General features: G+C 44.8%; 1 protein-coding gene across 1 annotated transcript in view; it reads right to left on the bottom strand.

Annotated features, from left to right (window-relative positions):
- The window catches only part of TBXAS1 (thromboxane A synthase 1), a 355,058-nt gene extending 341,929 nt beyond the window's left edge, over positions 1-13,129 (bottom strand). The window contains exon 1 of the mRNA XM_030544287.1: positions 12,961-13,129. The gene's annotated coding sequence lies outside the window, so the exon portion shown is untranslated. The remainder of the gene's footprint in view (positions 1-12,960) is intronic.
- Positions 13,130-14,540: the final 1,411 nt, after the last annotated feature.

Here is a 14,540-nt window from a genome sequence, read left to right as displayed (position 1 = left end):
GTCTATGAGTCTGAGAGCAACTGCAGGCAGCCTACTTAAATGTAGGACAGTGGGTTCTGAGAGAATTAACCAATGATCGCTATTCCACAGACAAAGTACCTGTGTTTTTCGAGTTTGCCAGCAACAGAAATCCAAACTCTAACAGTTCACAGTGCCCCAACAAAAACAGTTCCATGTGCCTCAACTAAAGGAGTCACAGGAGCAAATAAAAGGGGCAGGACAAAGCAAGAGGAACAGATGAGGAAAATCGGATTAGAACAGCTTGTCACAGATCACGGATAGGAGGAAGTTTACGTTAGCATCACAGTGTGCAGTCATCTGCAACCAGTTTCTGCTTGTGAAAAAAGAAAATTGATCAGACCTTGAATTGCAGAACACAATTGCTTATTAGCCCATTAAAAAGAGCAAGAGATTGCAGGTACTGGCCACATGCAGCCTGACACCGACATCCTGGAAATGGACTGAATCACCCAGGCCTAGGGAAATCAGAAAGTTATTAATACTTGGGAAATAAAAGTGCAATTACAAAGTACCTGGAAACACAAAGCACACCTGCAAAAAATCCCAGTAGCCTATAAAACTCTACAAAACAACGAATGAAAAGAGAACAGGGAGTCTGGAGCCTTTGATGAGTAGAAGGACCCATTCTTTGGCCCAGTTCTGTCACCCTTCCTTACTTCATGTAGTATATACTCACACAAGAAGTTCCATTGATATAAATGGGGAGTCACATGAGTAATATTATTCAATGTAAATAAGGGGTTACAGAACTGGGCCCAAGAAAGAGCACAGGCCAGATGTCCAACCCCAGTGATTCTAACAGCCACAATTGGAGGTAAAGCATGAGTGAAGGTAGGGTGACCAGACAGCAAGTGTGAAAAATTGGGACAGGGGGTGGGGAGTAATAGGCGCCTATGGAAGAAAAAGCCCCAAATATTGGGACTGCCCCTATAAAATAGGGACATCTGGTCACCCTAAGTGAAGGGGAGAAAGGATGTATGATTGGCTACATAATGCAAACATGCTGCTATTCCCAAACCAAAGAGGGGGAATGACAACTCTAGAACTTTCATCCAACCAGCACATGCTAAAATGGGTGAGTGGATTGGCAGAGAAAAGACCAACAAGGAAAGCATCTAAAAAAGTCATTGGTCTAATACTATTGTTGCAGGAACTTTTTAAAGATCAAGAAGCATGTAAACCACAGTGGCATGCTGTTATGCTATTATCCAACATGTATATGTTTAAAGGAAATGCTACTGCAAAAAGATTACATTCAGCTGTAAGGTGTAATCAGGAAGCTGTCAATTACTGTTCTTTTTTAAGCTTTTTCAACAATAGTCTGTTAGAGTCTATATGAGGCCGCAAAAGTAACTCCTTATTGCATTTAAAAGTTCTACTGGTGAATAAAAGATATGGGGAAATTTTCAAAGGCACAAAGTAGCAGATAGGGGCCTAACTCCCCACAGAAATCAAAGGAAATTAGGCACCTAACTGCTATTTGTGCCTTTTGAAAATCTCCCACACAGTATATACTTCAGAAACAATGAGTGCAATGTGTAGACATCACAAGCTTTTAGACATGCATATACAATGCAGAATAGTCACCACATTCTGTATTAGAATGGATACAGTTGCCATAAGAAGGGGATGGAAAATAAATTCTTTCACACACTGGGGCAAAGACAGAGGTGAAGCATAAAAGTACACCGCTACCTCGCTATAACGCCACCCGAATTATAACACGAATTTGGATATAATGTGGTAAAGCAGTGCTCCGGGGGGGGGGGGGGGGGGTGTACTCCAGTGGATCAAAGCATGTTCAATATAACACGGTTTCACCTATAACACGGTAAGATTTTTTGGCTCCCAAGGACACCGTTATATCAAGGTAGAGGTGTACCATAAATTGGGATGCCCTTACGTTCACTTAGGCCCCAGTCCTGCCACACTTATACCTGTGCTTAACTTGATGCACCTCATATATGTCATGAGCATAAAGCTAAGCGTTAAGGGTTGGCTGGGTAGGATTTAAGACTCCCTGAGGCCTATGGAAACCCGCTTACCAGTATGTAATGGAGTCTCCATTGTGATAGCTTAAACAGGGAAGAGCAGAAGATGTCAAATAAAGTAGGGGTGGCCTACTTTAGCTTATTCAACATACTTTTTTTGCTGTAGTCCGTTTTTTTTAGCTCCTTGGCATGCCAGCTACACCAAAATAGAACTCCCTTCAGCTCCCTCACACTCATTCTAAGTAGACCAATTCAGAGGCGATGTGCACGAGTAAGGGATTTGGGGTAGGGGAGCATGCCAAAAAGAGAAAAAAATGTAAATTACACAGTAGTAAATGCAGCATTTCCAACTCTGAGGCTTTTATGGTGAGTCTTGTGATATCTGGCAGGTTTTTTCTAAAGCCCTAGCTCCTGGAGTCATGTAATTATGAGAGAATCTCACTTCCATTAAAAAGGAGGGAGGGGCAAATTTCTAGCCATCACAGCATTAGAGAAAAGCTTGAAAGCTGTGAGTATTACAGGCTCCAAAACCGAATCAGATCTTTTAAAATTAACGATTATTGCAAAAAGCTCATGATTTTTATGCAAAATGGCATGAATTTGTGGGCCTTATTCACAATGTCAGAACATAAACAGGGAAGGTGTCCCTAGCCTCTGTTTGCCAGAAGCTGGGAATGGGCGACAGGGGATGGATCACTTGATGATTACCTGTTCTCTTTATTCTCTCTGAAGCACCTAGCATTGGCCACTGTTGGAAGACAGGATACTGGGCTAGATGGACCTTTGGTCTGACCCAGCATGGCCATTCTTAATAGTAGCTGTCAGAGAACAAGACCAGTTTTGTCCATTTCAGATCACATTTCCAAGAAAAGAGAAACAGTTTTCCCACTAAACCAAGACTTCAATCTGCAGGTTTTATTATACCCTTTAAAAGCATCTTTTTACTCTGCCCCTTCCTCTACTAAGACTTTCCTGTTTGATACTCACAGGATCAAATGACTGACTCCAGCAATAAGATAGCTCCAGTATCAAGATAGCAGCAGCTCCAGCAGCCATCTTGGGAAAACAGTTGCCAGTGTGTCTCAGTTTTTAATTGCTTTTCCTTCCTCACTTTAAAGTTTTCATTTTTACTCAAAACATTGTCACTTCCTTGTGCCCCCCCACCCCCAAACGCTGCTAAGGTAGCAACTGGATTCACATGAAAGAACCTCCATGCCTGCACAAAACCCCCCATCTGTTGAAATCAGTGGGGTTCTAGGCAGGGGGTCATCTGAACAGACCCTGCTGAGAGATCAAGACCCAAGTGTGGAATAAGTTTGAATAGGTCTTGAACTTTAAAGCTCTTTTTGATCTATTTTTGCTGCAGCATTAGATAACTTGTTCTGGAGCTTCTCCACCCGGGGATGCAGGGCACAGGATGGGTAAAGGGAGAGAAGAATCCTGGCAACTGGGAGATGCAGGGGCCAGCGAAGATGCAGTCTGTGGGTACGTCTACACTGGAGCTGGAGGAGTAATTTCCAGCTTGAGGAGACACACCCACACTAGCTCTGATCAAAGTAGTGCACTAAATGTAGCAGCTTAGCAACCACAGTATGAGCCGCAGGAAGGGCTAGCCACTGAGTACCTATCTAATGTGTCAGACAGAATCATACTTGGGAGGTCTAGCCACTCCCACCACCAGGGCTCCACTTCTATTTTTAGTGCATTAGCACCATCAGAACTAGCACAGGTACATCTACTTGAGCTGGAAATCACATCTTCCAGCTCCATTGTGGACATGCCCAGAGAGTCCTAACTAATCTTGCCTCCCAGCAAATAGAAGTCCTCCCTCCTCCTGGTGCAGTAGCCCTTAGGAATGGGATCCATGAAGGCCCCAAGACTTAGGTACTTAATGTCCGTTTTGGCTCCACTGCAATCCACAAAACTCCCATCAAACCCTGCAGGTGCCTACACTCAGCACTTAAGTATTCAGAATAAAAGTTCAATAGGCCCTTTATTTCTATCTCTGGGCATGCAAGCCACTGCCTCCTTCCAGGAAAACCGCATGCCTATCTCCCACTTATGCCCCAGAGTAAATCACAAATCAGGAAAGACAAATGTTCAGCCACCTAAGTCACATGCAGGAACCAATGTGGTAGACATGCTTAGAAGCTTCCTACCAGATTGGTTTCTAGTCAGAATCCAAGAGGAGGACATGGTGGTGGTCATAGTGTTGCTGCCTATCTTATAACTTTTAGCCCAGAGGTTAGAGCACTCACCTGGAATGTGGGAGACACAGATTCAACCTCCCCCCCCCCCATTTAACCAAGGTCTCTTACATCCCCGGTGAGTTCTCTAACCTCTGGGATAAAAAATTATAAAGGTAGGCACCACCACCTGCTCTTCCTGATGTCCTGTGTGGAGTTAGACAGGTACTTAACTCACTCCTTAGGTGCATAAGCCACCTGACTCCAGGCTGTGGGCTCCTATTCATGGATTACTAGCAGAAATAGGCACCTTCCAGGAGCCCAGACTTAGGGCTTGGCTACACTTGCAGGTGTGCAGCGCTGGGAGTTACACCTGTCTTCGTACAGCTGTGTAGGGAAAGCGCTGCAGTGTGGCCACACTGACAGTTACCAACGCTGCGGTGTGGTCACATTTGCAGAGCTGTTGGGAGTGGCACATTGTGAGCAGCTATCCCACAGAGCACCTCGTCCCATTTTGGCGCCGTGAGTTGTGGGAAGGGGACGGAAGGGTGTGGGTCATTCCGCTTCTTGTCCCAATGCCCCGTGGTGCATCGCTTCACATCCCAGCAGTCACTGTTTTTCTGTCCACGTTTGGTGCCATTGTGACTCTCCCAATGGTTTCTGTGCAGCATGATTTCTGTGGGAAATGGAGCCCGAGCTGCTGAGGACTTTGCTGATGAGTGTCGCCAGGACATCACTTTTGGCAGTGGAGCTATTCCTTCAGCTCCAAAGTGACAGTGAGGAGTCCGAAGATGAGATCGAGTCACCTGACGCGTATGACACTAAATTGCTTGTGGCATTAACGGAAATACTCAGCACCGTGGAACGCCGCTTTGGGGCTCGGGAAACAAGCACTGAGTGGTGGGATCACATCGTCATGGAACTCTGGGATGACGAGCAGTGGCTGCAGAACTTTCGGATGAGAAAGGCCACTTTCATGGGACTGTGTGAGGAGCTCGCCCCCACCCTGTGGCGCAAGGACACGAGATTGACAGCTGCCCCGCCGGTGGAGAAGCGGGTGGCTATTGCAATCTGGAAGCTGGCAACTCCAGACAGCTACCGATCGGTCACGAACCAGTTTGGAGTGGGAAAGTCGACCATTGGAATCGTGTTGATGCAAGTTTGCAGGGCCATTAATTGCATCCTGCTAAGAAGAACCGTGACTTTGGGGAACGTGCAGGACATTGTGGATGGCTTTGCACAAATGGGTTTCCCTAACTGTGGAGGGGCGATAGATGGGATGTATATTCCTATTCTGGCACCACCCCACCTAGCATCCGAGTACATTAATCGGAAGGGGTATTTCTCTATGGTTCTCCAGGTGCTTGTGGATCACCGTGGGCATTTCATTGACATTAACACAGGCTGGCCTGGAAAGGTGCATGATGCACGCATCTTTCGGAACAGTGGCCTGTTCAGGAAGCTGCAGGCCGGGACTTTTTTCCCAGACCGGAAGATCACAGTAGGGGATGTCGAAATGCCCATTGTAATCCTTGGAGACCCCGCTTATCCGTTAATGCCTTGGCTCATGAAACCGTATACAGGGAAGCTTGACAGGAGCAAGGACCGGTTCAACTACAGGCTGAGCCGGTGCCAAATGACTGTGGAGTGTGCTTTTGGCTGTTTAAAAGGATGCTGGAGATCTCTTTATGGGAAGCTAGACTTGGGGGAAAGCAGCATCCCTGAAGTTATGTCCGCATGCTGTACCCTCCATAATATTTGTGAAGGAAAGGGTGAAACATTCAGTCAGGAATGGACCTCCGAGGTTCAACGCCTGGAGGCTGAATTTGCACAGCCAGAGAGCAGGGCTACTAGAGAGGCCCAGCACAGGGCTACAAGGATTAGGGATGCCTTGAGGGAAGAATTTGAGGCTGAAAGCCAACAGTAATGTTTGGTGCCTTGCACGGGAGTGAAGAGCAGTGGTTACAATGATTTGCAGTGCCTGTTTTTTTCCTGGGCTACGGTATCTTTCAGTTTCTGCAATTAAAAAAACTGTTTTAAAAGCCAAGAATTCATTTATTGAAAAGAAAATAATTAAAAGGGCAGGGGGGTGGGGTGGTGAACTGTACAGTCAGAGGTTTGAATATGTCCTGTCTGGAGTGCTGTGCAATGACTGCTGCACTTCAGGATGAAAATGCTGTATGGTGATGGGGGTTGAGTGCAGAGGGTAAGGGTCATAGTTCTCAGGGCTGGTAGATGAACCTACAGGTGTTGGGGGCAGCTGGTGGTGGTAAGAACCTGGATGCTGGAGAAGGGGATTTTGAGCTGACATTGGGGCACAAGGGAAAGAACTTTGGGACTGGGGGGGGGGGGGCGGCACGGTAGTGCTCTGCCTGCATGGCTACGAGTGACTGGATACAGTCCGTTTGGCGTGCCAGGATGCTTATCAGCTGCTTTGTGCTTTTCTTCTTAGCCACTGCCTTTCTCCTGCTTTCTCTTTCCCTCCAGTGCTGCATTTTTTCCCTCCAGTCCTGCAGTTTTTTACTCTCTCTGGCAGATTGATTCTTAAGGAATGCTTTCACCATATCTTCTTTGCTTTTTTGTGGCTTCTTCCTCAGGTTTTGTAGCCTCTCAGCAGTCTCTGATACGGCCAGTCGAGTATTCAAGGACACTGTTATTAGAAAGACAAAAATTGAAACATTTAACAGAGAGGCAGCATTGTGTATAATCACAGTGAAGGAGTTTACAGTCTCATTTTAGCATACTTTCCACATACCAAATAGAGCACACAGAATCCACAGCAGTGAAGAAATGGTGAGTAAGGGGGAATGGGTGCAGGAGTTAATTAACCCTGGAAGACATTTCACTGCTGCAGGTCACCTGGGAAGGGGGACTGATTGGTTCAGGGCTGTACTGGGGTTTCTGTATGTTGGGGAAAGCAAACAGCTGCAGGGGGACCTATACTGAACACTATCCCAACATTTTCCATAGGAGTTTATGCTGGAAGATATCTCGCTGCTGTGGGTCACCTGGGAAGCAAGGGAGGGTCTTCTACAGCAATGTGGATTCTGCCCTGACCCCTAAGCAGCTTGCCTGTGTGCAGCAATGGTCCCCCCACCCCTGACAGCACAGAGGTGTGGACGCGTTAGCCTGACTGGGACAAGGACCACAGTGGCTCTCCCTACAAACTTGCGCAAGCGCACTGCCCACGCCCTGGCAGAAACTTTTGAAGAGATTACCGAAGCCGATTACCGTGACGTGACAGACCACATCAATGGGCTATTCCACATCTAGGCATGCATGCATGCAGCCATAACCCCCTCTCCTCTCCCAAAACATTTCCATTCTGAAAATAAAAGCTGCTTACCGGGAACCTGCTCCTCAGCTTCTTCTTCACCAACAAGTTCCAGCTGCTGTGACTGGCTACCTTCCTCCTGGCTTGAGGAAGAGCTCCTGGCTGCATGCCTCCTGGGACTCTGGGGTGTCTCCCCCAACCCTAGTACCCTCACTCTCGGTTTCCTCCCCCCCCCCCCCGCTCTGAACTGTCCATCATGGTCGTCGGACTGGCAGTGGGATCACCCCAAGTATTACGTCCAGCTCCTTGTAAAAAATGGCAGGTCATGGGGGCAGCACCTGAGCGACGGTTTCCCTTGTGGGCTTTGCAATAGGCACTCCGCAGCTCCTTTACTTTAACCCTGCACTGCACCACATCCCGGTCATGGCCCCTTTCCAGCATAGCCCTTGAGATCTGCCCATAGGTATCGTAATTCCTACGGCTGGAGCGCAGCTGTGACTGCACAGCTTCCTCCCCCCAAACACTGATTAGGTCCATCAACTTGCCATTGCTCCATGCTGGAGCTCGTTTGGCGCGTGGAGGCATGGTCACCTGGAAAGATTAACTGATTGATTGAACTCCACAGCTGGCTGAGCAAACAGGAAGGGGATTTTTAAAATTCCTGGGGCATTTAAAGGGTGGGTCACCTGAGGCCAGGGCAGTAGAGTGTGAACTGATAAGCAGAGTGGTTGAACAGGCATTCTGGGATACCTCCGAATACCTCGGAGACCAATTACAGCGCTTTTGGTGGCCACACTTGCGGAGCAGCGCTGCATCACCAGCGCTGCAATCCTTATACCCGAGGCAGAGCAGGAGTACAGCCAGCGCTGCAGCACTGCATGTGCCTTGCAAGTGTGGACAGTAAGTAAGTTGCAGCGCTGGTGGTGGGTTTACAGCGCTGCAACTCTCCAGTGTAGCCAAGCCCTTAGGCACCAGACAGAGGGGAAGGGTTTCGGGCACACCCCTCTGGTCAGCATCTCCCATTGGCTAGCTGAGACAGTGAGCCACTTACCATGCTGGCTTTTGTGGATCACATTTGTAGACTGCTATCTCTTCCTATTCATTGTACAGGTAGCCGAGGTGTTTCACTCAGCTTTTTGGAAAGCAGCCTTACTCCTGTGATTTTCTAGATGCCTGAAAGTTAGGCACTGTGATGCTCAGCATTGCAACATCTAAATCTTTTGGTAGACCCCACCCTACCAGCTTCCCTAGTTGCTTAGAAGAGTACTGTTTATTGGTGGTGACTCTTTGCACAGATTTCACTATTAAGAACCCTGCTGGAGACCCTCTTCTGGCCAGCCCGAGTCAGGGATTTAACTATGTTCTTTTATTTACATATGAATATAATCAAAAGGTAAAGAAAAGTGGAAAAGAAACATTAGTGGCAAAGGAGCTCCCAGCTGTAATAGGAGGAGTGGAACCAGAGAAAGACAGGTTTCAGAAGGGACATATATTAGTGAGAGACCTGAGGCTCAGGAATGTAACCAGAGGGGTTGCATCCACATAGAGACAGACAGAGCAGAACTAGAGAATGGAATGCCAGTCTCGTGGTATGTTTAATAAAGCCTGTCTCTTTCTGCTCTGCCTCATCAATTATTGCTAACAAAACACTAGGCATTTCTGCCCCAGTTAAGATTTAGCTGAATTAATGGTGAATAGTTCTTGGGAGTGGCAATGTGTCTAATGGCTACAGCAGACGACTGCAAGTGTAGTTTGCACTGAGGTCTATTTCTAACTGCCACCACTTTCCAGGTCAATCCAAGGCTAATTATTTAATATCTCTGGCCCAGATTTTTAAAGATATTTTGTCACCTAATTTGTGCCTTAGCTTGGTCATCTGTAAAATGGGGGGGGGGGGAAAATACCACCACCCACCTTTGTAATCCTCTTTCAGATCTCTGACAGAGGAGCATCATTTCAAGTGTAAAATACTATTGTCCTCTTAATATGTAAAACTCTGGTTAATTTTCCTGGAGCATGTGTGTACACTGAGATTACTCCCCTTCATATATAGTTACAGCTGTTTTCTAAATGCAATATTGTACGTTCTCTGTCATGGTACAAGATTAATGAACTCTTTATTTTAAAGACAGTTATACAGCTCCAAAAACATGGGTTTATAATGGAAATACTGAGACAGTTAACTATAGCAGCACTAGCAGAAAGGAAAAAAACTATAAATTCAGCTTGTTTTCCAGTATATACGTTGACAAGGTATGAATAATACATCTCTCTACACTTCCAACATACAGATGTATACATTACTCTTTCCTGGGAGGGTTACACTGAGCAAAGTCTCTAAATGGACCATCGAAAGAAGGAACGAAACGGTTCAGAGAGAAACATCTCTTACATTACATTACAATCAGGACACAAACAGTGGTTGAAATTTACTAGTGTATGCATTTGTGCTTAATTTTAAACACATGCTTTTTTGCGAGGAGGGTTGGGGAAGAGGGCTTGTATTTCCATGATCAATAGAAGACAAGAAGTTATCCTTTATCCTCTTCTTTTATAATAAGAACTAGCTATCTGGATATAGTTCAAGCTTAAAAAATTCAAGTTGCATTAAAAAATTAAATTTAAGCAGATACACACAATGAAATCAACTCACCAGCCACAGCAAACATATTGATCCTCTTGCATATCAGGCCTGGTCTCTAGCTACTAACCACCCCCACCCAGGCTTCTGAACACAGCTTTGTCAACCAATTACTGTAGTTGCTAAAGCATGTTAATGACAAGCAGGCTCCAATCCATTTGGCAAATGAAAGACAAGCAAGCTAATATATTATCAATTGAACTGTGACAGTGGAACATTCCTCTAGGTAGTAAGAGCAACCCAATATGGGCTTACATAATAAGGTTATACACGTTTTATGATTTTTACATGCACTGGCAAAAACATAGAGCTGCCTTTTCAGACAAGTATTTTGAGACACAGGGTAATAGAAAACCTGTCATTTCAAAAGTTCAGGATTTGCTTAATAATGAGGTGGTGGGGAAGATGACCTAGAGAAGACTGGGTCGCTGCTAATTTTAAGCCTTCTCTGCTTCAGTAGGAGACCTAGCCATTGTAGATGACAGAAGTCAACCACAAGTACAGCTGAACATGGTCTGTCCTGATCTACACACCCAATTAAGCCATGTTTTGCTCCAGTTCAGCAACAGGTGATTTTTTTAAGTGTAGACAAAGCTTAAGAGTTAGAGCCTGTTCTCCTTACTCAAGTAAGGATCTCACTGGTTTCAGTTTTACCTGAGTGAGAACCATAGGATTAGGCTCCACGTATGTCTGAAGGGCATGTAGTGAAATGTAATACTCCCAGGTGAAAGCTTGTTCACACCCAAACTATCTGTTTTCTCCAGGAAAGAGCTCGTTTTAAATCACTGTGAAACACACAAAAGCCTTACAAGTGTGAATAGCTTTTTCCTGGCATCTTAAAAAGGTACAATAAGGAGGGTAAAGGGACTCAGCAAAGTAAGTATCAGACTGATGCTCTGGCTGCCTCACTATCTTATTTTGGTGTGTAGCCTACTGAGCATAGCAGAGCTTTAGGAATTTAAAGGCTTTAGCCTTAAAACTGCCTTTGATTGGGTAGATTGAATTGGCATACAGGGTGTTTGACAATGCACAAGCAGTGAAACACCCAAAACACTGTGACTTTGTAGACAAACATTACCCACATATTTTATTATTAGTGTTGTTTACCTTGTCAATATTTCTTAAATGTATATAAGGTACTTAAGACTCAATCGTACCTACTTCCCACGCCAACCTTATGCTACTATGCTGTTTAATACAGAAAATAATTTAAGACACCAGAAATGTCAAGTCTATGATGTGTATAAAGGACTCTGAATATGAGAAGTACCTCACAAATTCTAAGCATTGGCTTGGCTTCTTTTCAGGTCATGGACTACTTTATACACAGGAAATTAATTTAGTCTCACATCATTTTCTATTGACACCTCTGCCATTTGTCCCTCATTTTAGGTCTGTCAGAGTTTTGCTGGGGCAGAGGCTGGTGTTGGTTCTTTTATTCATGTTGCATTAATTCAAAGTTCATGAGTGGTGATGGTCCTGAAGTTCTGTGCCTTCTGCTTTCTTACAAGACATCTTTGGTACTGTGTCAAGTATACAAGTCCCACCCACATGTGCCTCAGTGATCTAGAAGCACCAATTCTTGGAGCAGGAAAGTAATTCATTGTCAAGGCCCCTCCAGTATTTGGCACATCTCTGGAGATTAAGCATGAAGCTGCTTTATCACAGAGTTTTAAAGGGGGATATTTTGATCTTGGTAAAACTAAGGACTATCTGTGTATTCTTTACTAATAATCAGGGCCTGTGTTCTCTGCAGCAACATTAATGATCTCATGCTATTTTTTCACAGGAGTAGAGATTTGACCCAGTAACCCTAGCCAAATTTTCCCTTTTAACCCCACTGTTCTGCATAGTTCTGTGTGCTCACTGATTACTGTCCTCCTACAGTGGCTGCACTACAGTGGTGCTGCACATATGCCTTGTGTAAAGCAATTTGTGATCCTTCAGCATAAATTGATAAATGTGATCAAAACATGAAAAACATCCTAGACACCAACTAATCAGAGGACTAAGGCCAACACTTTCAGGAACATTTAATTAACTGTTCATGCCTCAGTCACTGAGCACCCAACACCGTCCATTGTCTTCTCTCCATTGACCACCTCTGCTGCTACTGCTCAGCCTTCCCAAGCAGCATCAGCACAGGGCTGCCCAGAGGACTCAGGGGGCCCCAGGCAAAGCAATTCCAGGGGCCCCTTCCATTAAAAAAAATGTTCCAATACTATATTCTCATGGGGGCCCCTGCACAGCCTGGGGCAAATGCCCCACTTGTCCCCCCACTCTGGGTGACCCTGCATCAGCATAAAACTGACACATTTCTGGGGAGTTCCGCTGCTGCCCACAGGATTCTGAACTGCCGCAGCATTGAACAGTCCCGACAATTTATCTTGGCTACTGTTCAAACTTATCAGAGACCAGGACAGCACTGGAACCATCAATAGACACAGGCAGATGCTACTGCATCACCTTACTCCAAGTTCACATTTGGATGTTTCTATTTCTTATGGTTGTGGCAATAAAGGGTTAAAAAAATCCACAAAAGCTTAAATTCAGCAAGAGTTCATAGAATTGATCCCTGACACACCACAGCAAGCTTTGCCATCACAACAGGGAGTGGACTTTTCCCCTCAAACTCTTATTTTATTACTGTCAACCACCACAACCACTAGGCAGAGGACACCCAGTCCACAGGTGTCCTACCTGCTACATTTGCAAGCATTTTCGCAGCCCAACAAAATAAGATGATTGCCCAAACTGAATGAAATGCCACAGACTCTTGGCCAGAAAACACAATACAAAATCCACCAAAGTGAGCTCCAACCCCAGCAAAGCCTAGCACATCCTTACCTTTAAATCTCTCCCATGTGACTCTCATCACTTCCTGTTTGGCTTGTTATTAAGCAACTGCATCGTGACATTCTCGAAGGGAGTGGTGGAGAATGTAGTTCGGCCTCCCTTCAAAGGGACAGGTGCTTGGAAATCTGCCCTCAGCTGAGGAAAAGGGGGAAGCAGCAATAGAACTACCATTCCCAGAACCCATGCGGCAGACCACATTCCTCCCCTTTTCTCTGTCCCTGCACAATGGATTGTGGGGATTGTAGTTTCCGCTGTACAGGCTGTTCTTGTTCCCGACAGTAAAAGGGTCAGGAGCTGTGACATCCCAGGATTGATTCCAATGCACTTGCTGGAGAGCAGGGTTTCATGTTTTGCTTTGTGGAAGAAATCAAAACATGTTACAACCTGTTGAATTGGAATTGAACCCCCCACCCCAATGTATAAAAACAAGAAGTCTGCAAAATAATGTTGCCCTTAAATTCATTGCAGGAAAATGTTAATATCTTTGCATTTTAAGAAAAACAAACCACAAACAGGTATTGCAAAAATTTTTTTAAAGAGGATTGGATTTTAATGTTCCATAGCGTTAATGTGTTGAAGAGTGTCTTTTTAATTATGCTATCAGGTCCTAGTCCTGGAAACGCACACAGGTCTAACTTTATCCTAAAAATCCAATGGGTCTACTGCTCCGCTGTTTAAAATTAGCATGTGCAATAGCACCAGCCCCTGCATACAAAAATCATGAGTGAGGACCCCAAAAATCACAAGATTAGCTTTAAAATCGTGATAAAAATGCTGGATTGTTATTATTTGCCTTCTGGCTTTTGGGCCTTTAAGGATCACATGTTGAAGCTACTTGGAAAAAAAAAAGCTGAGAGTCTTATGTGATCACATGACTCAGAAGCTCAGATATCAACAAAAATACCAAATATCATGAGACTCATGATAAAATTGCAAGAGCTAGTAATGCTTCATGGAAGAGGTTGCACTATTGGGGACTAAATTCTTGCTTTTTTAAACACACAGGGATAGATTATGCAGAGCAGATCATTCTGTTCTCTTCAGACTTCAAGCATTGCTTCCTAGCATTATGCACAACTTAGGGCTAAACTCTTCACACAATAGTTAGTAATTACAGGCAAGTAATTTTAATGATACAACTTGGTGATTAATCTAAAATTTACCTTCTATTTACAGTAAACTGAGAGCTCTAAAGTTTTGCCCAGGTTTGGCTGCTTGCATACCCACTAAAAACATGAACAATTAAATGAATGTATAACCCAGGGATGGGCAACCTATGGCATGCGTGCCAAAGGTGGCACATGAGATGATTTTCAGTGACACTCACACTGCCTGGGTCCTGGCCACCAGTCCGGGAGGAATCTGCATTTTAATTTAATTTTAAATGAAGCTTCTTAAACATTTTAAAACCCTTATTTACTTTACATACAATAGTTTAGTTATATATTATAGACTTATAGAAAGAGACCACCTAAAAACGTTAAAATGTATTACTGGCACGTGAAACCATAAATTAGAGTGAATAAATGAAGACTTGGCACAGCACTTCTGAAAGGTTGCCGACCCCTGAT

The sequence above is a fragment of the Gopherus evgoodei genome, chromosome 1, assembly GCF_007399415.2.
Source record: "Gopherus evgoodei ecotype Sinaloan lineage chromosome 1, rGopEvg1_v1.p, whole genome shotgun sequence".
Classification (NCBI taxonomy): domain Eukaryota; kingdom Metazoa; phylum Chordata; order Testudines; family Testudinidae; genus Gopherus; species Gopherus evgoodei.
The sequence above is the reverse complement of the archived record's forward strand: the minus strand, read 5'-3'. Positions and strand labels throughout refer to the sequence as shown.